The sequence below is a fragment of the Nicotiana tabacum genome, chromosome 22, assembly GCF_000715075.1.
Source record: "Nicotiana tabacum cultivar K326 chromosome 22, ASM71507v2, whole genome shotgun sequence".
NCBI lineage: Eukaryota > Viridiplantae > Streptophyta > Magnoliopsida > Solanales > Solanaceae > Nicotiana > Nicotiana tabacum.
In genome coordinates, this window is record NC_134101.1 from 40,889,965 (window position 1) to 40,912,393 (window position 22,429).

A 22,429-nucleotide genomic window follows, 5' to 3' on the forward strand; every position below is an offset into this window, starting at 1 on the left:
GTAATGTTAGTTCTTGCAGCTGAAGAAAGTATATTTACTAAAATATTTAGTATTAAGAATAGTTCGCTTTATTTGGATTGAAATTATTCTCTCGAACATTCGTGAGAAGCTTCAATTATCTTCACTCGCCACTTCCAACAAAAATCTGAATTGAAACCTTCATAATCACTAATAGGTTCTTCCTTGGAAGTTCTATCCAGGTGGAAGAATCTTGTTCCATGAGGTAGGTCCTCACATAGCCTACTTGTAATTTTTGGAAACAAAAAAGATATTGTTGGACTTGCCTTTTTTCTTTATTCTTCCCCAGAAACAAACACAAACCATTTAATTAATGAAAACCAATGCAAAACATTTCCACATTTGCTCCGAATACTCGGTAAATGGTGCATATGCATACATTATGATCGTCATATATTGACAGGTTCAACAAGCAACAAGGTAATAACGTCTTTGCTTTTGGAAGTCGAATATGGGGTTAATTTTACTGACGGTCATTGAACTATCTTTCAATTTTACTAAAGTCATATAATTATTTTTTGTCACTTAAAAGTAACTAAATTTTATCATTGTCATTTAAAAGTCATTTTGCCTTAAACCCCTACCATAAATATGATATGGCATTAAGTTTTATGATAAAAATAAAAAAATAAATGCCACATAAGCTAATATGGGTCATACCCATTTTAGATCCATTTATCCTTTAATGTAATTTGATCCATAATCCAAATGAGTTTCGATAAAAACAAAATACTAATTTCACATTAATTTAAAATAATTATCCTATACTACAAAGTTTTGCCTTTTCTGTCACAGCACATCCATAATTATTCTATATTAAAATAATCTATCCTAGAAAATTCTTATTTTATTTGTGTGCCCCATCCGAGTCATTCATAATTATTCTATACTAAAATAATTTATTCTAGAAAATTCTTATTTTGTTTGTATGCCCCATCCGAGTTATTTTAAAATATTATTGTATACTATAGTATTTTAGCTTCAGTAGAGTTATAAAATGACTCAAATGGGGCATACAGACAAAATAAAAATTTTCTAGCATTGATTATTTTAGTATAGACTAATTATGAATGACTCAGATGGGGCATACAAACAAAATAAGAATTTTCTAACATAAATTATTTTAGTATAAAATAATTATGAATGTGCTGTGACAGAAAAGACAAAACTTTATAGTATAGGATAATCATTTTAAACTAATGTGGAATTAATATTTTTTTTATCGAAAATCATTTGGATTATGGATCAAATCACATTAAAGGATAAATGGGTCTAAAATGGGTATGACCCATATTAGCTTATGTGGCATTTATTTTTGAATTTTTATCATAAAATTTAATGTCATGTCATATTTATGGTAGGGGTTTGAGGCAAAATAACTTTTAAGTGACAATAATAAAGTTTAGTTACTTTTAAGTGACAAAAAATAGTTATATGACTTTAGTGAAAATAAAAGATAGTTCAATGACTATCAGTGAAATTAACCCGTCGAATCTGTGTATCCATCTTCTTCGTCTTGGAAATGAGTATCTATTGAACGTGCAAGATTTAAAACTCGTTCGAGAACTAATGTTGGTACTTCAGTAGGGTGGAGTAATGCCTTATTTATGTCTTTCCACGAATTCTTGACTTCCTTCCGAAACTTAACATAGGCCTCTTCCTTTGAAGCTCCATATTCTTTCATGAAGCATTCTATAATTGAAGCTACATGTCCTCTTTTTTGCTGAACCTACATGAGTTAGACATCAATATCTTTATTAGAACATACTTTTAAATATTCTTCAATCTTATTCTAAATGTCATAGTTTACCTTTAAACAAAATTGAATCCAATCTATAAGTTGTAATGTATCTTAGCCGTGTGACGTGTCTATTTATTAATTACTCCAATCTTGTATCGGGACTGCCTCTTAAACAACAATTCATACTAACTACTCCCTTCGTCTCATTTTATTTGATGCATAATTTTGATCGGACATAAAGTTTAAGACAGAAAGAAAACTTTGAAAACCTGTGGTAAAGAATAACTCATATATATTTGTGTGGCTATAAATCATGCTAGTAAGGGTAAAATAAAAAGTTTAAAATTAAAGTATTTTTAAAAATTGAACGGTATCACTCTTTTTAGGACATACTAAAAAAAGAAGTGCATCACATAAATTGAGATGAAGGGAGTATTATTTTTAAGGAAATATATTCGTAATTGGGAAAACTGACAGGGGGGATGGGATGAAAATGCTAATTTATTGTACTTACTTCATGATCACTAATATCATCCATTAATCTGCAGATGGTTGATGAAGCTCGAACAATTGAAGGCTCACTTGTGATCCATTCAAAAATGTCTTTTTTTATAAGTTCCTCCATACCAGTCAAGGAAAGTGTTCCAAGCGCCATAAAGGTATTGCTTAGAATTGCATTTTTTATATACTCCTCACATGTTGGAATGTAGCCAGCATTTAACCATTTGGGCCTCTTTAAAATAGGCTCTCGCCAGCTTTTTCACCTAAAAAGAAATGCAAAAAGTAATAGTAGATAATATGTCAATAAGGTATATATATACTTTTGAATTGAGAATGTTTTCCTTGGTCAACAAACTTTTTTAACTTCCTTAGAACTTAATTTAACTGATTGATAAGAATAAGTTAAGCGAGGATTACCTCGAATTTTCCATAGTAGATGCGATCTGATTTATCTTCTTTGGCCAATACTTCTTCCATTTCATTGAAGACGTTAAGCATGGCTTGGTAAAATGGTCTCATATATGGCGGTAATGAATCAATGACACTTATGTCCCATCTACACGTCAAATGCTTGTATCAAATTCAGTCACTAGCAAACTTTTACCCCAAGCTGTATATGTCACTATTTCACGATAATAATAAGTACTCCCTCCATTCCAATTAATGTAAACCTATTTTCTTGGAAACAATTTAGTTTAAACTTTCAATTTTACCCTTAATGAGAACCTTTTATAACTATACAAATACTCTGGACCCCTTTTTGACTTGTTTAGGACCACAAATTCTAAAAATTTTTATTTTTTCTTAAACTTCGTGTCCAATCAAACATATTTACATAAATTGAAACGAAAAGAGTAGTAATTATTTTATACATTGTAAAAAATATTTTTTTGTCTAAATGAGGTACATATTTTACCTTTGTATCGCATCGGTGAGAAGCACAAGTTCATCAAAGGTTGCCTATGCATCGTAGGTATCATCACATATGGAGAGCATTTTGAACACTTTTAACAACATTATTCTCGCACGACTAAATCGAGGGTCAAAATACAATGCCAATGTCCAAGAGTAACCCTCCACTAATTTGTTTCTTGCGTACGGGAATTTGTTTACAAGGTCCAAATCTTTCCACCAGCTAGATCACAAGAAAGTCATTACTACATGTTATAGCGTTATAATTTTAAGGCCAAATACATATGTTGGCCTTCAAACCTGTCCCTTTTTGTCAGTTGGACACCTAAACATAGTTTTGTTCCTATCAGGCACTCCAACTAAATTCATTTGTGCCAATTAAACACCTAAACATAGAGTTGTTCCTATCAGGCACTCCAACTAAATCACATTTGTGCCAATTAAACACTATCAAGGGAAAGAGCGCGTGAACATGAGAAAAACTTGTTGATTTATTATTATTATTATACTCCATATTATGATTATTTTATATATCTTTTTTATTATTATTATTATACTCCATATTATGATTGTTTTATATATCCTAATATATTATTCCTATTAAAGCCAGATCGTCATTTTTTTTCTTGGCAAAATCGAAGGCAAAGTTGCTTGCCCTCTTAGGTTTCTTAAGAATTTCATGGTCATACCACCTTAAAAAAAGGGCAAGCAACTTTGCCTTTGATTTTGCCAAGAAAAAAAATGACGATCTGGCTTTAATAGGAATAATATATTAGGATATATAAAACAATCATAATCATCATAATAATAATAATAATAATAATAATAATAATAATAATAATAATAATAATAATAATAATAATAATAATAATAATAATAATAATAATAATAATAATAATAAAAATCAACAAGTTCTTCTCATGTTCATGCGCCCTTTCCCTTGACAGTGTTTAATTGGCACATATGTGATTTAGTTTGAGTGTCCGATAGGAACAACTCTATGTTTAGGTGTTTAATTGGCACAAATGAATTTAGTTAGAGTGTCTGATATGAACAACCCTATGTTTAGGTGTCCAAGTGACAAAAAAGGACAAGTTTGAGGGCCTACGTATGTATTTGGCCTAATTTTAATAAAGAGGATGTATAAGATTAACAATGATCGATATATGTACATACCTTGTAAGCTCGCTAATCTCTGTTTGATGCAGCTTTTGCAGCATGTTAAAATCCAATTTGGCAAATTTCAAAAGCACATCATTGTGCGATTCCATGTCTTTATAAATGTCTATGTATTTCCTTGCTTCCAACCTTGGAATGGCTTTGCGAATAGGGTGGGTTAAGGCTCGAGTAACTTGAGCCTTAAGTGAGTCATTGCTCAAGTTGTGTAACATGGACTCGAGATGAGTGGTGGTAAAGATTAGAGCTTCTTCAAGAATCTCCTCCCCATGCACTCTCAGATGTGCTGCTTCGTACAGATTTAAGAATGCTTCGACATCATTAACAAGGGTTCTCATGAATATTCCGTCGCTGTTAGTGAATTTCTTGAACACATCTGGTTTAAAATACTATTGAAAATGAGTTCTCAAGTAGTAGAGAGCTGTAGGTGGAAGTTCTGAATATAATATTGAAAAAGAAAACAGGGAAGTGATAGAGCAGAAAGAAGTTGATTTACCTGAACACATGTAATGGCCTTGTTGCCTCACAAGTTGGAAACGAAGAGCAACAATGTAAAGGTTGTTGTATACGGTTAAAACCGATCCTCGGTCATGAAGATCGATCGAGGATGGCATCTCAATCGAGGGGTATCTTCATGGAGACCCCGAACGAATTCCGAGATGGGGGCGTCGAGCTCGGGCGTTTGAATCGACCATGGTAACATCGACCGATACAGGTCCCGAACATCGATGCCCAAAAGTGATCACCTAGCTCGAAACCAAGGCCGGGGTTCCGATCCGATACCGAGCTCGAGTCGGTATCGAGCTCACAGACAAAAAACTGTTACAACCGCACCAAAGGAGAGAATCTCTGCGGGAAATAAGGAGGGGACACACCATCATGGGTCCTCCACTAGTAATATTTATTCCATCATGTTGCTATAGATAAAAGAGTGATCCTTGGCTATAAAAGAAAGGAGAGTTTGAAATAGAACACACTTTTCACTGGGATTAAGAATTCATTGTGTTTATCTTTCTAAAGCTCACCTGATATCTTTGTTCATCATCTTCTATTTTTGCACTATAAATACGTGTATTATTATTTTCATATCAAAGGAATCTACTTGCCCTTAGAACCATACATAAATTCAACGTTATCCGATTTTTCGGGTAAACAGTTTGGCGCCCACCGTGGGGCTAAGGATAACAAGTGATTATTTGATACAAATATATAGCACACTCTAGCTTACAACTTCATGTCAGCAATGGCTCTGCCAATCGACCTCGAAGCCGGCCTTCAGGATGAAACCAACAACTTGATGCCCGTGGCCGAAAGGCTACCCAACAACGTCAACGAAGCTCGAATCGAGGAACCCGAAATTCGAGCCAAAATACCAGTAGATATCAATTCACGAATAGCTCTAGAAGCGAATCAACGTTCCGAGCAGGAAAGAAGCGTTCAGGGTGGCGCTCGACCCATAGCCCGAGACACACACAGCACGGGGAAAATCGGGATCAGTTTGCGCATGATTTTCGAAATGCTACAAGCCCAACAAGTGGCGATAGCTCAGTTGCAGAGCCAAACTCATATGCTAAGTAATCCAAACTCCAATCCACTTCTTCGAGAAGTAACCCCCAGAACGGAGCCCGACACAGTGAAACCGAACGATCAAAAATCAGGAACCGCTCCTAAAATTGCTAAACTGCTCGAGGAACTCACAAAGCGAGCCGAAGCCAACGACAAAAAATTCGAAACATATGATGCTAGGATCGATCAGATCCCGGGGGCTCCGCCCATGATGAAAGGGCTGGATTCGAAGAAATTCATACAAAAGCCTTTTCCATCGAGCGCGGCCCCGAAACCAATCCCAAAAAAGTTTCGTATGCCCGTAATTCCCAAATATAACGGTACGACCGATCCTAACGAACATCTCCTATACATGTGCCATCAAAGGCAACGATTTGGAAGACGATGAGATCGAGTCCGTATTATTGAAAAAGTTCGGAGAGACCCTCGCAAAAGGAGCAATGATCTGGTATCACAACTTGCCACCAAATTCTATCGATTCTTTTGCCATGTTAGCAGATTCGTTCGTAAAAGCACATGCTGGTGCCATAAAGGTCGCAACGAGGAAATCGGATCTATTCAAAGTAAAACAAAGGGGTGACGAAATACTGAGGGAATTCGTATCCCGGTTTCAAATGGAACGCATGGATTTGCCACCAGTCACAGACGACTGGGCCGTACAAGCTTTCACCCAAGGGTTGAACGGACTGAGTTCGACAGCATCACGTCGGCTGAAACAAAGCTTGATCGAATACCCTGCAATAACTTGGGCGGATATACACAATCGGTATCAATCGAAAATCAGGGTCGAAGATGATCAATTGGGATTTCCGTATGAACCCACGCGTTAGAACCGCGCAACCACTAAAATTCTGAAGGAAACCAACAGAGAACAAAGGTCAAACAGAGACCGATATCAACCGTATGTCACAGATCGGGTGAACCACAGTTCGGCGCATGAGACAGTTAGGAATAACCGCAGATATGATCAGGGGCAAATTTCTCGGGGACTTATGAGCAAGAGAGGTTTTGATAAACATGCCGATCCTATAGAAGTTCCTCGATTATCGGAATATAACTTCAATATCGATGCATCCGCCATCGTATCGGCCATCGGAAGCATCAAAGATACCCGATGGCCTCGACCCATGCAGACCGATCCGGCCCAAAGGAATCCCAATCAAATATGCGAGTATCATGGCACCCATGGTCACAAAATGGAAGAATGCAGACAATTAAGAGAGGAAGTAGCCCGCTTGTTTAACAAAGGGCACCTCAGGGAATTTTTGAGTGATAGGGCGAAGAACCATTTTAAAAACAAGGACGTCGGCTAGCAAAATGAAGAAGAAGAGCCACAGCACATCATTCACATGATCATCGGCGGCGTCGATACCCCTCAGGGACCTATGCTCAAACGCACTAAAACGTCGATTGTGAGGGAAAAGCGATCTCGAATTCAAGATTACACTCCCTTAGAGATTTTACCATTCAATGATGAAGATGCAGAGGGAATCATCCAACCCCATAACGATGCACTGGTAATATCCGTACTCATGAATAAAATTAAAATTAAGCGTGTGTTAATTGATCCAGGTAGCTCGGCCAATATCATCAGATCGAAGGTCGTAAAACAGCTCGGCCTACAAAACCGGGTCGTATCCGCAACTTTGGTTTTAAACGGATTCAATATGGCATGCGAAACCACCAAAGGCGAGATAACCCTACCGATAAACGTCACCGAAACAATTCAGGAAACAAAGTTTCACGTGATCGAAGGCGATATGAGATATAACGCCCTTTTCGGAAGGCCGTGGATCCACAACATGAGAGCTGTACCTTCGACCCTACACCAGGTCCTCAAATTCCCAACACCGACAGGTGTCAAAATAGTGTACGAAGAACAACTAGCCGCAAAGGAAATGTTCTCCATCGAAGAAGCAAAACCACATCTTCATCTTCGCCAGTGAATGGATCGGGTTCAAAAGGAGGCACAGTCGAAGACCGGAACGCCAAATAGCAACCAAAGACATCGGCCCCGACCCAGCCAGATAAGCAGAGCATCGAAGAAGATAGTGATCAGTGGATCCCTCGATCCTTCGTGACCCCCGATGCCACCGAATCAACAATTGAGGAATTGGAGCAGATCATTTTGACACATCACTAGCCCGAACGAAAGGTATACCTGAGAAGGGGTTTGAGACCCGAACTCAAGAAGAAAATCATTCAATTTCTTATCGATAACATCGATTGCTTTGCTTGGTCCCATTTAGATATAACAGGAATCCCGCCGGACATAACGACACATCGACTAAGTGTGTCCCCTAGATTCAAACCGGTGAAGCAAAAAAAGAAGACCCCAATCGGAGGTGAAGCACGCATTCATAAAAGATGAGGTAACTAAACTGCTCAAAATAGGATCCATTAGAGAGGTAAAATACCCCGAATGGTTGTCCAATGTGGTCGTAGTGCCTAAAAAGGGAAACAAACTTAGAATGTGTATAGACTACAAGGACTTGAACAAAGCATGCCCCAAAGATTCTTATCCACTGCCCAACATCGATCACTTGATCGATGCCACGGCCGGCCACGAGATCCTTACTTTTCTCGATGCCTATTCCGGGTATAATCAAATCCAGATGAACTCAGAAGATGAGGAAAAGACTGCATTTGTAACCAGATATGGAACATATTGTTATAACGTAATGCCCTTCGGGCTAAAAAGTGCAGGAGCTACTTATCAACGCATAGTAAATAGAATGTTCGAAGAACAAATAGGTAAATCAATGGAAGTCTATATTGATGACATGCTAGTCAAGTCCCTGCGCGCAGAGGACCATTTGACCCATTTGTAGGAAACGTTCGATATTCTGAGGAAATACAACATGAGGCTCAACCCCGAAAAATGTGCTTTCGGAGTCGGCTCGGGTAAGTTCCTCGGCTTCATGGTGTCAAATCGTGGAATCGAGATTAACCCAGACAAAATTAAGGCCATTGAAGACATCACCATCGTGAACAACGTGAAAGCTGTACAAAGGTTAACAGGAAGAATAGAAGCCTTAGGCCGATTCATTTCGAGATCATCGGATCGAAGCCACAAATTTTTCTCTCTACTCAAAAAGAAGAACGACTTCGCTTGAACACCGGAATGCCAACTAGCATTGCAAGAACTGAAATGATATCTATCGAACCCACCACTGCTGCACACTCCAAAAACCGACGAAAAACTTTACCTGTACTTGGCAGTATCAGAAGTCGCCATAAGCTGTGTCCTGGTTCGAGAAGAGGAAGGTACGCAATTTTCTGTTTACTATGTAAGTCGGACCTTAGGGGAAGCGGAAACTAGATACCCGCACTTGGAAAAATTGGCGCTTGCGCTGGTTAGCGCCTCTAGGAAATTATGACCATACTTCCAATGCCACCTCATAAGCGTATTAACCACCTGCCCACTTCGTAATATTTTGCATAGGCCTGAACTATCGGGCCGATTGGCCAAATGGGCCATCGAACTCAGCGGGTACGATATCGAATATCGGCCTCGAACAACCATCAAGTATCAAATTTTAGCAGACTTCGTGGCCGATTTCATGCCGACCCTCGTACCCGAAGTCGAAAAAGAACTCCTGTTAAAATCAAATTTATCAACGACGGCATGGATCCTCTTTACGGACGGAGCTTCGAACGTAAAGGGGTCCGGGCTAGGCATAGTTTTAAAATCTCCCGGGGGTAACATTATTAGGCAAGCTATTAAAACTATCAGGTTAACTAACAACGAGGCCGAGTATGAAGCCATAATTGCAGGTCTCGAGCTAGCTAGAAATCTGGGAGCGGAGGTCGTTGAGGCCAATTGTGACTCTTTGCTAGTGGTGAGTCAAGTAAACAAAACCTTCGAAGTCCGAGAAGGCAGAATGCAGAGGTATTTGGAAAAATTGCTTGTCATTTGAACCATTTCAAACAATGGAGTCTACGACATGTTCCACGAGAACAGAATAACGAGGCCGATGCGCTTGCTAATTTGGGATCATCGGTCGAGGTGAATGATTTGAACTCGGAAACTGTCGTTCAACTTTCAAGATCTGTAATCGAAGAAGGGCACGCCGAAATAAATTCTACCATCTTAACATGGGATTGGAGAAACAAGTATATTGAATACTTAAAAAATGGAAAGCTCCCTTCAGACCATAAAGAGTCCAGGACCCTTAGAACTAAAGCTGCTCGATTCACTTTGACTGCAGACGGAACGTTATATCGAAGAACATTCGATGGACCAATGGCGGTATGCATAGGTCCGGGAGATACCAATTACATCCTCCGGGAAGTACACGAGGGCACTTGTGGCAATCACTCCGGTGCCGACATGTTAGTTCGAAAAGTGATCAGAGCAGGGTATTATTGGATCGACATGGGCAAAGACGCAAAAGAATTTGTTCGTAAATGCGATAAATGTCAAAGGTTTGCTCCAATGATCCATCAGCCCGGAGAACAACTTCACTCGGTCCTATCGCCATGGCCATTCATGAAATGGGGAATGGACATCGTCGGTCCCCTACCATCGACCCCAGGTAAAGCCAGATTTATTTTGTTTGTGACTGACTATTTTTCTAAATGGGTTGAAGTGCAGGCGTTCGAGAAAGTAAGAGAAATATAGGTTATCGACTTTTTGTGGGATCATATCATATACCGATTCGGGATACCATCCGAAATAGTATGTGATAATGGGAAGCAATTCATTGGCAGCAAAATCACAAAATTCTTCGAAGACCACAAAATAAGAAGGATACTAGCAACCCCATACCACCCCAGTGGAAACGGACAAGCCGAATCAACAAACAAAACTATTCTTCAAAATCTGAAAAAGAGATTGAACGACGCTAAGGGAAAATGGAGAGAAATCCTGCCCGAAGTCCTTTGGGCATACCGAACAACATCGAAATCCAGTACAGGGGTGACCCCATTCTCCTTAATATATGGCTCCGAAGCATTGATACCAGTCGAGGTCGGAGAGCCTAGTCCAAGATTTCGATTCATGACGGAAGAATCAAATAACGAGGCTATGAACACCAGCCTTGAATTATCAGACGAAGGACGAGAAGATGCCCTCATCCGGTTGGCCGCCCAAAAGCAACGAATCGAAAGGTATTACAATCGAAGAACTAAACTTCGCCACTTCAAGCCAGGGGACTTGGTGTTAAGGAAAGTCACCATCAATACTCAGAATCCAAACGAAGGAAAACTAGGACCAAATTGGGAAGGACCGTACCAGGTGCTCGAGCACTTTGGGAAAGGATCGTACAGGCTCGGCATCATAAACGGCAAACAGCTATCAAGCAGTTGGAATGTATCACATCTAAAACGGTACTACTGCTAAGGTCCGACCTTATTCAACTGTCCCGTACAGAAGTTCGAACAAAGAACAGAAGTATTCTTTTACTCAAAAGCACGTGTTGCACTCTTTTTTCCTTAGACCGGCTTTTTCCCAAATGGGTTTTTTGCGGCAAGGTTTTTAATGAGGCAACCATCGATCGTGCTGCGCTGTCAAAATAGTATCCGAGGCTTTCGACCCTTGGCTCGAACGGCCTCGAATACCAGGGGGGCACCAGGTCCTCAAATACATCGAGTTCAGATGCAACAAAGTCTTCTCACAACAATAGAGGAAAAATTGTAAGAGCCAAAATGGTCAAAATAAACCATGCTCATATTAGATTGCCCCAAAACATATGTACAATGGCTTGAGATTTATTATGCAACCAGAATTAACAATCACTCGAATATTAAGCCTACGGGCTTCCACATTATCTCGAGTTCGAAATAATCACTCGAATATTAAGCCTACGGGCTTCCACATTATCTCGAGTTCGAAATAATCATTCGAATATTAAGCCTACGGGCTACCACATAATCTCGAGTTCGAAATAAACACTCGAACATTAAGCCTACGGGCTACTCCTATATCATGTTCGAAATACTCAGTCGACCGTTGAGCCTATGGGTTACTTCAACATCGAGTTCGAAATAATCACTCGAATATTAAGCCTACGGGCTTCCACATTATCTCGAGTTCGAAATAATCATTCGAATATTAAGCCTACGGGCTACCACATAATCTTGAGTTCGAAATAAACACTCGAACATTAAAGCCTACGGGCTACTCCTATATCATGTTCGAATTACTCAGTCGACCGTTGAGCCTACGGGCTGCCAAGTTCGAACAAGGACCCAATCGAATTTGAAACATTGAAAAAGCTACGTTTACTCAGAGTTTACGTTAACCACCACATCATCATCAACTCAACAAGTAAAATCAACCTTGTCATATATATACAAAATTTCCTACGTAATTAATTTACAGGTAATGAGAATTAGACTCTAAGCTTCTAGGTCGGGGTCTTCCCCACCCTCGGACCCGCTTTTGCTACCATCATCGTTATCATCGTCATCATCATCAGAAGCCAAGGCTTCAGCTTCCGCTTCAAGCTCTTTTGCCTTTCTTACCTCTTCGGTAAGATCGAAACCTCGAGCATGAATCTCCTCGAGGGTATCCCTCCGAGATCTACACTTAACAAGTTCGGCAACCCAAAGAGCTCGAGCATCGGCAATCTTCGCCGCTTCTCGGACCTCCACCTAAGCGGCCTCAGCATCAGCTCGATATACAGCAATAGACTTATTCGCAAAAACTTTCAATGACTCAACCTCCGCCTTAGCCTCAGCAAGTCGTATCTCAAGCTCATCGATTTTCTTAGTCTGAACCAACACCTTTTGCTTGACGTTTCGAAGCTGAACATCGGCTGATAATAACTTGGTTAAGATGGTTTCTTTCTCCGCTGCCAGGCGGTCAATAGTCTCCTTCCACTGGTTGCATTCAGCCCGGATTTGATCGACCTCCTCTCGAAGTAGCCCGATCCTCTCGATCTTTTGCTGCAACTGTGACAACGGATGGTTAACTTCCACAGTCGAGTCGAATCCATACTTTAACAGAACAAGGCTCACCTGCTGATCGAGCTCAACCCTTTCTTCACGAACCTTAGCCAAATCCGCTTGAAGATCCTTGATAGCCTCCTCCTTTTTGCTACAAAGAAGCCGAAGGTCATCTCTTTCACCTAAGACCTTCCGGAGTTCGGCCTCACACTGGCTAAGATCAACTCGAAACCTACCGATGGCCTGCAAAGTTAGAAACTGTCATCAACATCAATAAAGCAAAAAAAAGGATCACCGATATCGGAACCGCCAAGTATGGAAAAGAACAAAGAAGCCAAGTACGAAAGATATCATTACCTGAGTAATAAAATGTTGAGCTTCCTATAACAAAAGAGAAGCATAACCGATATCGGAACTGTCATCAACACCGGTAAAACAATCCTTAAAAGGATCCGCTGCACCTGAGCCAGCACCAATATCGAGAGTCTTCAGCTCTCGAGCCTCCTTCAACGCCTCCTCAGAAAAAGGCGGAAGGGAAGGTGAATGACCCATTGCCATTGCCCCGAGCAAATCACTCGGAGTACTCCGATCGAGACCTAGGTCTTCGGAACCAACCCCGATGGGCACGACCGCCATCGGCTCAGCAGCTCTAACAACCTCGACTGCCTCCGCAGGTCGTACTACCAAAGCCGAGGAGCTATCTTCTTCTTCTTCTTCCTCCCTCAGTCGATGGACCGAATCGATCGAAAGGGCAATGATTTTTCTCCTCACCGTTTGAGTTTTGGGCTTAGGGTCCTCCGGCCGAGAGAAAGCCCTTCGTTTCTTTTCTTTTCGCTGTTCCAGGACCGGGGGCTTATTGCCTTGATCAACGCTCGAAGGCTGCAGAACGGCATCCCTAGTTACACCTATATACAAGGAAAAAATCGATAACGAAATGAACGCAGAATATACCTCGAGGAAAACAGGAACCAAACCTCACCATGATTCTTGGCCTCCCATCTACCTTTAGCCAAATCACGCCAAGCACGCTCGGCATAGGATAAAGTCGAGGCTAACTTTCGAACCCAATCCTCGAGATCAGGCACAGCTTGTGGCATCCAAGGTGCAGCTGAACATCAGAAAATAATATTAGCAAACACGGAAAAAGACACGAAAAGCAAACACGGATCACTTACGGTCGAAGTTCTATTTTTCACGAAACGGCATCTTTTCCTCCGGGATAAGATCACGAGTCCTCACTCGAACATATCGACCCATCTAGCCTCGATCCTTATCTTTATCGATGCTCGACATCAAAGCCTTCGATGCCCGACGATATAGCCTAATAAGTCCACGATAAATCTGAGGCAGATACAGTCGTATAAGGTGGCTCAGAGAAAAATCCAACCCTCCAGCTTTGATAGAGAAGAAACACAATAAGATGACTATACGCCATAAGGAAGGATGAATTTGGCCGAGGGTGACCTGATATCTCCTGCAGAAATCAAAAATCACGGGATCGACAGCTCCCAACGTAAAGGGATAGGTGTAAACACTCAGAAATCCCTCCACATAGGTAGTGACGCTCTCATCGGAGGAGGGGATTTGTATCACAACCTCAGAACCCCAGCCGCAATCTTTCCTGATGGCCTCGAGGTTAACCTCCGCTATAGAGCACATATACATCGATACATGCTCACACCGACCCGGAACGGACGAAGGATTCTCCACCTTAAAATCAGCTTTTAAAATACATTGGCCGGGAATATAATCTTGAACAGACGGCTCGGTCGGCGCCTTATCGTCACACGACCGTGAGGAAGAAGCTTTCTCCTTGTAAGGTACGATTTTTGAAGTTTTCGCCATTAATACGAGAAGAAAAAATCGCAAAGAAAGGTGAAAGAGGGGACAGCACCAAAACTCTAGTATAAGCGGCACTAAAGCAACGAAATAAGAGAGACTAATCAAAGAGAATCTGGGAGAAGAGGAAGCACAAAAGTGGAAGACATTATATGTGAAAACCATTTATAAGGCATGGCGATTCGTTTCTAGCGGTGGCCGACCGCCTACTGACACACATTAAATGCCTCGATAAAATCAAATCGATGGGACAACTATTACGCACATCATAGTCAAAGCCGATAGAAACGTCATTATCGATTCGGTCGAACCTTAGGGAAATCACATCGTTTCTCGTCATCTCCTTTCCAAGAAACGAGGGGGCTATCTGTATACGGTTAAAACCGATCCTCGGTCATGAAGATCGATCGAAGATGGCATCTCAATCGAGGGGTATCTTCATGGAGACCCCGAATGAATTTCGAGATGGGGGTGTCGAGCTCGGGCGTTCGAATCGACCATGGTAACATCGACCGATACAGGTCCCGAACATCGATGCACAAAAGTGATAACCTAGCTCGAAACCAAGGCCGGGGTTCCGATCCGATACCGAGCTCGAGTCGGTATCGAGCTCACAGACATAAAGCTATTACAACCGCACCAAAGGAGAGAATCTCTGCGGGAAATAAGGAGGGGACACACCATCATGGGTCCTCCACTAGTAATATTTATTCCATCATGTTGCTATAGATAAAAGAGTGATCCTTGGCTATAAAAGAAAGGAGAGTTTGTAATAAAACACACTTTTCACTGGGATTAAGAATTCATTGTGTTTATCTTTCTAAAGCTCATCTGATATCTTTGTTCATCATCTTCTATTTTTGCACTATAAATACGTATATTGTTATTTTCATATCAAAGGAATCTACTTGCCCTAAGAACCATACATAAATTCAACGTTATCCGATTTTTCGGGTAAACAGTTGTCAACTACATTATTCTCACTCGCATCAAAGATGTTTTGAATGGATGTTTCGATCTCATTATCGAAATGATATGCTATTCCCAATCGTTGAATTGTATCTATCAATACAAGTTTTTGTGTACTATTATCAGGAGTTTCCACCAACATTTTCCTCACTATTTTTTTTAATGCTTCAAGTTCAAGTTTTTCTTGGGTACCAATTTCCTGCAGCCGAAAATTGAGGAAATGGTGTCCCCAAATGGTTGAATGAAAATCCGCCAAAGGACGTGAAGCTGAAGGATCCATTAATGCTAATGGCCTCATAATTAATGTTCTCTCTCGCTCTCTATATGATCCCCAAACGGTAGATTGAAAATTTGCCCTGTGACCAAAGCTGGCAGAAGCATATGACGAGTCATGTGTTCTGGGTTCACAACTAGTATTGTATCTCCAAATACAGTATGACGGAAAAGCTTGACTCATCTCTCTCTCTTTCTCTTTCTCCAAAGTGGTTTTGTTTTTCTGGTTTCTTTGCAGTTATATGCATATATATATAGTGCAGTTCAGATCATTTTGCATGTGCTCCAAAAAAAGAGAGGCGCTGTCTGTTTTTTAACAACGTGCAGCGAAAAGGAGAGAAGGCTCCAAATCAATGGAACTTACCTATGAGCATGTTAAATAATAATGATGTTAAAAAACTAGTACTACAGTAGTACATATTTGAAGAACGTTACATGGCTAAGTGGGTCCCTTGCTATATTGTTCTTTTATTATATTAACACGAGGACCTTTTTGTTTTCAGTAACAACACAATATAATCTCACTAGTAGGGTCTGTGGAGGGTAGTGTCTATGCAGACTTTACTCCTATCCTGAGGTAGAGTGGCTGTTTCCGATAGACCCTCAGCTCCCTCCCTCGAAGAACTCCCCATCTTGATATTGGGGTGACTCGAACTCACAATCTCTTGGTTAGAAATAAAACCAACCCATCATTTCCAACAAATTGTTTTCAGATCAGAATATTAATAAAGAACTGTTTATGTTAGTATTAGTTTAATGTATAATAACCATGTGCTTTATGTTAGTATTTGTTTGATGTATAATAACTATGTGCTTGTTAGTATAATAACCATGTGTTAGTATTTGTTTATTACGTGCAATGGACAATTATAATCAATAGCCATGTGCTTTTATACATTAACATTATTTAGTAATTATAATAGAATATTGAATAGCTGGTAGGCCGCATATTCAATCAAAAAATACATCACGTGTTCATTCTACACACCGCTCCATGTTTTATATTTCGGAGCCAAATATATCTTTCTACTTTCGAAAATGATCTAAAAATAACCCTCGTTATATTATTGGGGTATCTATACCCCTGGAGTCATACTTTAAGTTTAAATATAATCCTCATTTAAATGGAGAGACACGTGTCATCGTCATGTTGGTCAATTCTAAATATCTTCTAAATAATTAAAAAGACCCATTAATCATACCTGAAAAGTAATATTTTTTGTAAAAACTGAAATTATTTTTACTAGAAACTAAATAAACGAAAATATTATTGTTTTTCAGTTTTTACAAAAAAACTGCTTTAGAAAAAACTGAAAAATATTTTCTAGAACAATGCTTTTGAAAAAACTCGAAAAAAAAGCTGAAAATCAATTTTGTAAAGCAATTTTTTTGTAAAAATTGAATTGTTTTTAACTAAAAACTGAAAAAAATAAAAATATTTTTTTTCCAGTGTTTACAAAAAACTAATTTAAAAAAAGCTGAAAAATATTTTCTAAAATAATATTTTTGTAAAAACTAAAAAACATAAACTTAAAAGCAAATTTCTAAAGCAGTATTTTTGTAAAAACTGAAAAAACAAATATTTTCTTCTTTTTTTTCAGTTTTTAGTTAAAAACATTTCAGTTTTTTCAGTTTTTAATTGATATAGAAAATTGCTTTTCAGTTTTTACAAAAATATTATTTTAGAAAATATTTTTCAGTTTTTTTAAAGTGGTTTTTTTAAAAAACTGAAAAAAAAATATTTTTGTTTTTTTCAGTTTTTAGTAAAAATATTGTTTTTTTAGTTTTTTCCAGTTTTTATAAAAAAAAATATTATTTTTCGGGAATGGATAATTAGTCTTTTTAATTAATTAGGAGATATTTAGAATTGACCAACAGGATGATGACACGTGTCTCTCCGTTTAAATGAGCGGTATATTTGAATCCAAAATATGACTGCAGGGGTATAAATAACCCAATAGTATAACAAGAAATATTCTTAGACCATTTTCAAAAATAGCGGGATATATTTGGCCATTTGCCGTTTATATTTTTGAACATGTGAAAGACAAGATGTGCTAAAAAGCAGTCAACAAGCAACCACCATTAGAAGGGTGTACCATAAGATCATTATTAATTCAAGACTAAAGTGGCAATGGCCAAGTAATTTAATAATATGAAAAGTGAGTGGTACTAAAGCATGGAAAATGACGCATAATAGTAAATTAAATTTACTTCCTTGGTTTCCTTTTTCTAGTCATCTATTGACTAGGCATGCTAATTATTATTTATTAAGATTTTATTTTATTAATTTAGCCTTATTAATAGTTATTCATTAAATTTATAACTCCAATAAATTTAGGAAGAATGGTTACGTAATACTAAGGATAGGATTGAAAGAAAATCTCTCTTGATTTGGTAAAATAGACGAGTAAAAGAAAAATTATTTTAGTATAAGAAAGTAGTAAATGGAAAGGAGAGTAAGTAATGTCTTATGTTTAATCAGCTTCAGTTACTTATTGAATTGGGGCATGGGAAATGATGCATTTATAATAAACTCACATCAACAGGTATACTTTGATCACCTTACACCAAATACAGTAAAGGAAAAAAGGTCTCTCTCTCTCTCTCTCTCTCTCTCTCTCTATATATATATATATATATATATATATATATATATATATATATATATATATATATATATATACTTATGTGAAATTGAATAGATTTGTCTGTTGTTAATAATTTGACACAAACATGTCCATGTCGCTCGATACTTGCTCCAAATATGATTTTATTCTAAACGATCCTTTTTGGAGGGTATATTTAGTCCCACACGCATACTTTGAGGACACGTTTAACCAATTAAATTCTTCAGCTTTTATGCTATTCAGTTATATTGTTTGGTTTATAGCAATGTAATGGAAGTTTATATTGATAAATTTTTTCTCAAATAGATTGTTATCCTTCTGTAAATCATAAATACGAACAAAGAGAAAATTAAAATGTATCATGTTTTATTTGTATGGAGCAATTAAGTAATTTATTTTTTTGCTATTGAGTTGAGATTCGGTACATTTGGTTGATGCAGTTGATTCATTTGTTGCATGTGGTGGCTAGATTTGTCTATGTTGTTACTATTTAGTACTACTTATTCTTTTCTTCCTCTTTTTCTTCTCTCTTTCTTTTCTTTCACTACAAGAAAGTAAGGATACTACGATATTTATTTAGTGATATTTGTAATAAATGTTGGAAAAAATGAATTTATCCACATTTATGATAAAATATAGTAAAAATAACGACATTTGTGACAAAATATAGTAAAAATAAGGATATTTGAATCAAAGTGTTGTAAAAATTATGACATTTAATACAAAATGTGGTAAAAACAATGACAGTTTGTATGAAATGTCATAAAAACAATAACATTTGATAGAATATGTCGTAAAATTAAACACCGACATTTGATATAAAATGTCAAAAAGATTGTGATGTTTATTTTAAATGTCATATTATTAGTCAGTAATTACCAACATTTACATTAATTGTAAATCATTCTTTGTCTAGAAGCAAAAAAAATTATTATTTTTATTTAATACTATATTTCTTTTAGTATCGTGATAATTACCCACAGAATAGATCAGTTCTCAAATTATTAATCAATATTTTAAAAGGCTTTTCGGGACTTGCCGGCCTTTGGGTACGATACTTGCAAAATGGTATGAGGTTCACATGTGGAGTTTAGTTTTGTGAGGCTTATGTACACTCCAAGTGCCTAATTGTGCCTTATTATTCAACATTTGGGTGACTAAGTAATTCCTATGCAAATTATGCATTAAATTTTCTAATTAGTTGTAACGACCTGACCGGTTATTTTGAGGATTAGCGTCCCGTTCGGTGGCTTCATATCTCAAGAAGATTTGTATTATGTGTTATGACGTGCGTGTGTGACCGAGTTCAAATTTCGGATGATTCAGGATCGATTTGGAAGAAGGATTTTTGTTTTAGAAGTTTAAGCGGTAAGTGTTGATCGGAGTCTTGACTTTTGTGTACACGACTCCGAAATGACATTTCGATAATTCCAACAGCTTTGTATGGTGATTTTGAAATTAGGCGTGCATCGGAATTTGGATTTTGAGGTCCGTAGGGTAATTTGCAGCACTTCGGCGAAAATTGAAAAGTTAAAGTTTTAGAAGGTTTGACCGAGAGTTGACCTTGGTGATATCGGGGTCGGAATACAATTCTTTGAGTTGGATTAGCTCCGTTATGTCATTTAAAACTTGTGTGCAATACTTGGGTTCATTTCGGATTGATTTGATATGTTTCGGCATGCGTTTTGGATGTTGGAAGATTTGAAAGTTCATAAGTTTGATTCGAGGTGCGATTCGTAGTCTCGACATTGTTTGATGTGATTTGATACACCGAGAAGGTCCGTATTATGTTATGGAACTTGTTGGAATGTTTCGACGGGATCCCGGAGGCCCCGGGCGTGTTTCAGACGAGTTTCAAGTGATTTTTGTGCTTTTGGATCAAGTCTGATTCTGGTGTGTCACACATGCACATTTTGGAGTGCAGGTGCAGATCTGATTCCGTGAAAGTTCGGTCTCTTCTGTGATGTTGGACCAGGGCTGGAATTCCGATTCTGCGGATTCGAGAACGCAGGTGTGTGGCCGCATCTGTGGTGAGCCTATCACAGATCCGAGTTTGTGGCTCAAGTAGACTGCCCGCTTCTACGGTGTTGTAATCGCACCAGCGCAATTGCAGATGCGAATAATGGCTCGCAGGTGCGCAATTTTGGGCTGGCAAGTGAAGGCCGCAGATGCAAGAATTTTCTCACAAAAGCGAGGGCGCATAAGCGCAAGTTTGTCCGTGAATGCGGAAAAGGCTGGGCAAAATATTTACATGTCGAGGGTTTGATATTTTTGCCATATTTTGAGTTATAGACCTCGGCTTTGGGAGATTGTTCGCAGGTTTCTCAAGAAATTCATTGGGGATAAGTGTTCTCTACCCGAATGTTATCATATGTCATGAATCCCTTGCTATTTTCATCATTTAATTAGTGAATTAAGTTGGGAATTTGGGAAATATTTGTAAAATCTTTCAAAAGTGTAAAATGATGATTTGAAGGACGAATTTATATCGGAATGGGTGTTCGGATTTTGTGAATTTTATCGGGTTCCGAGGTGCGGGCCTGGGGGTGACTTTTGGGTTGACTCTTTAGTTCTTGTTAAAGATTGAAGCTCTGTTATCCGGAATTGTCTCCTATGAGTCTTATTTATGATTTGAAGTTATTTTTGGCTAGATTTTAGCCGTTCAGAGGTTGTTTCACTCGAGAAGGTTATTTTAGAGTATCAATCTAGCTTCTTTGAGGTAAGAATCTTGCCTAACTCTTTGTGGGGGAACTACCCTTTAAGATTTGAATCATTTGTGATAATTGTGTCATGTGAATGCCGTGTACGCGAGGTGGCGAGTACGTGCTTGGGCTTATTTATGGAAAGTTGACCGTTTAGAGCTCTTAGGTTCTTATGTTCATTAGATATGAAGTTGTTTGTCATGTTAAACCCCCCAATTACTAAATAGAATATTACGTGTCTTAATTGAAATTAATTACTTCATGTTCTACCCTTATTGCCGATTAAACTCTTATGTGCCTTAGCTGAAATTGTTTCCTATTTTCTTGTCATGCTATCCTTCCCGTAATTGCTTAACCTTAATTGAAATTATTATTATCTATTCCATAATTGCTTAGGCTTAATTGAAGTTTATTATCTCTTTCATTGTTGACGTATTCTTATTTGGGGTCATTGATTCATGCTATCTCTCTTGTAGTCAAATTTTACTTTCGTGGAATCATTGTTACACATTACCTCTCCCTTGTTGAACTATTTTTGTTGAGACTATTATTTCCCTGTGGTGTCTTTCTTTGTGAGTTCGTTCTTTCGTTTCTTTGTGTTATGAAGTTCTTCTGTTGATTTACTTATTGTATTCTCGGGTTATTGTTACTGTTGCTATTGTATTCAATGTTGTTGAGTCGAGGGCTATGCGTGGTTGTGATATTGAAACTATTTTGAGGAAATGTTGTGGAATATGGGCATATATCATGAAAGTCATTTTGTTGAGTTGTTATGTTTTGTCACACGTGTTATTGTGTACATTGTGGTTGAATCGTTGGCTCCTTTTTGTGAAATTCTGTTATTGTTTGGTTTCTCTGACAATTTGTGATATTGGGCACTTGAGGTACGATTTGTGATACATTGTGATATTGATACGCATACAGTGGTATAAGGTTTGGGTGTTGAAACGCATACAGTGAGATAAGGTGGGCTTGATACGCGTGGCTAGTAGGGAAACTACTAGAAGTCATGTGGTGTGATAAGGTGGGCTAAAACGCGGGATGCTATTTCAGGAAAAATGATTTTCAAAACTAAATGTAAAGGCTCTCGCGGTGATATAAGGAAAGTTTGTGATTCATTTTATGATTTGAGACTACAAGGCGGTACCTCGGTAGGGCTCTTGTTGACATTTCCCCATTATTTTGTACTTGTCTTTGATTGTTGTTTCCTT

The 22,429-nt window shown here is 38.3% G+C and overlaps 1 pseudogene; it reads right to left on the minus strand.

Annotated features, from left to right (window-relative positions):
- Nucleotides 1-407: 407 nt before the first annotated feature.
- Nucleotides 408-16,105, minus strand: LOC107762459 (sesquiterpene synthase 9-like; annotated as a pseudogene).
- Nucleotides 16,106-22,429: the final 6,324 nt, after the last annotated feature.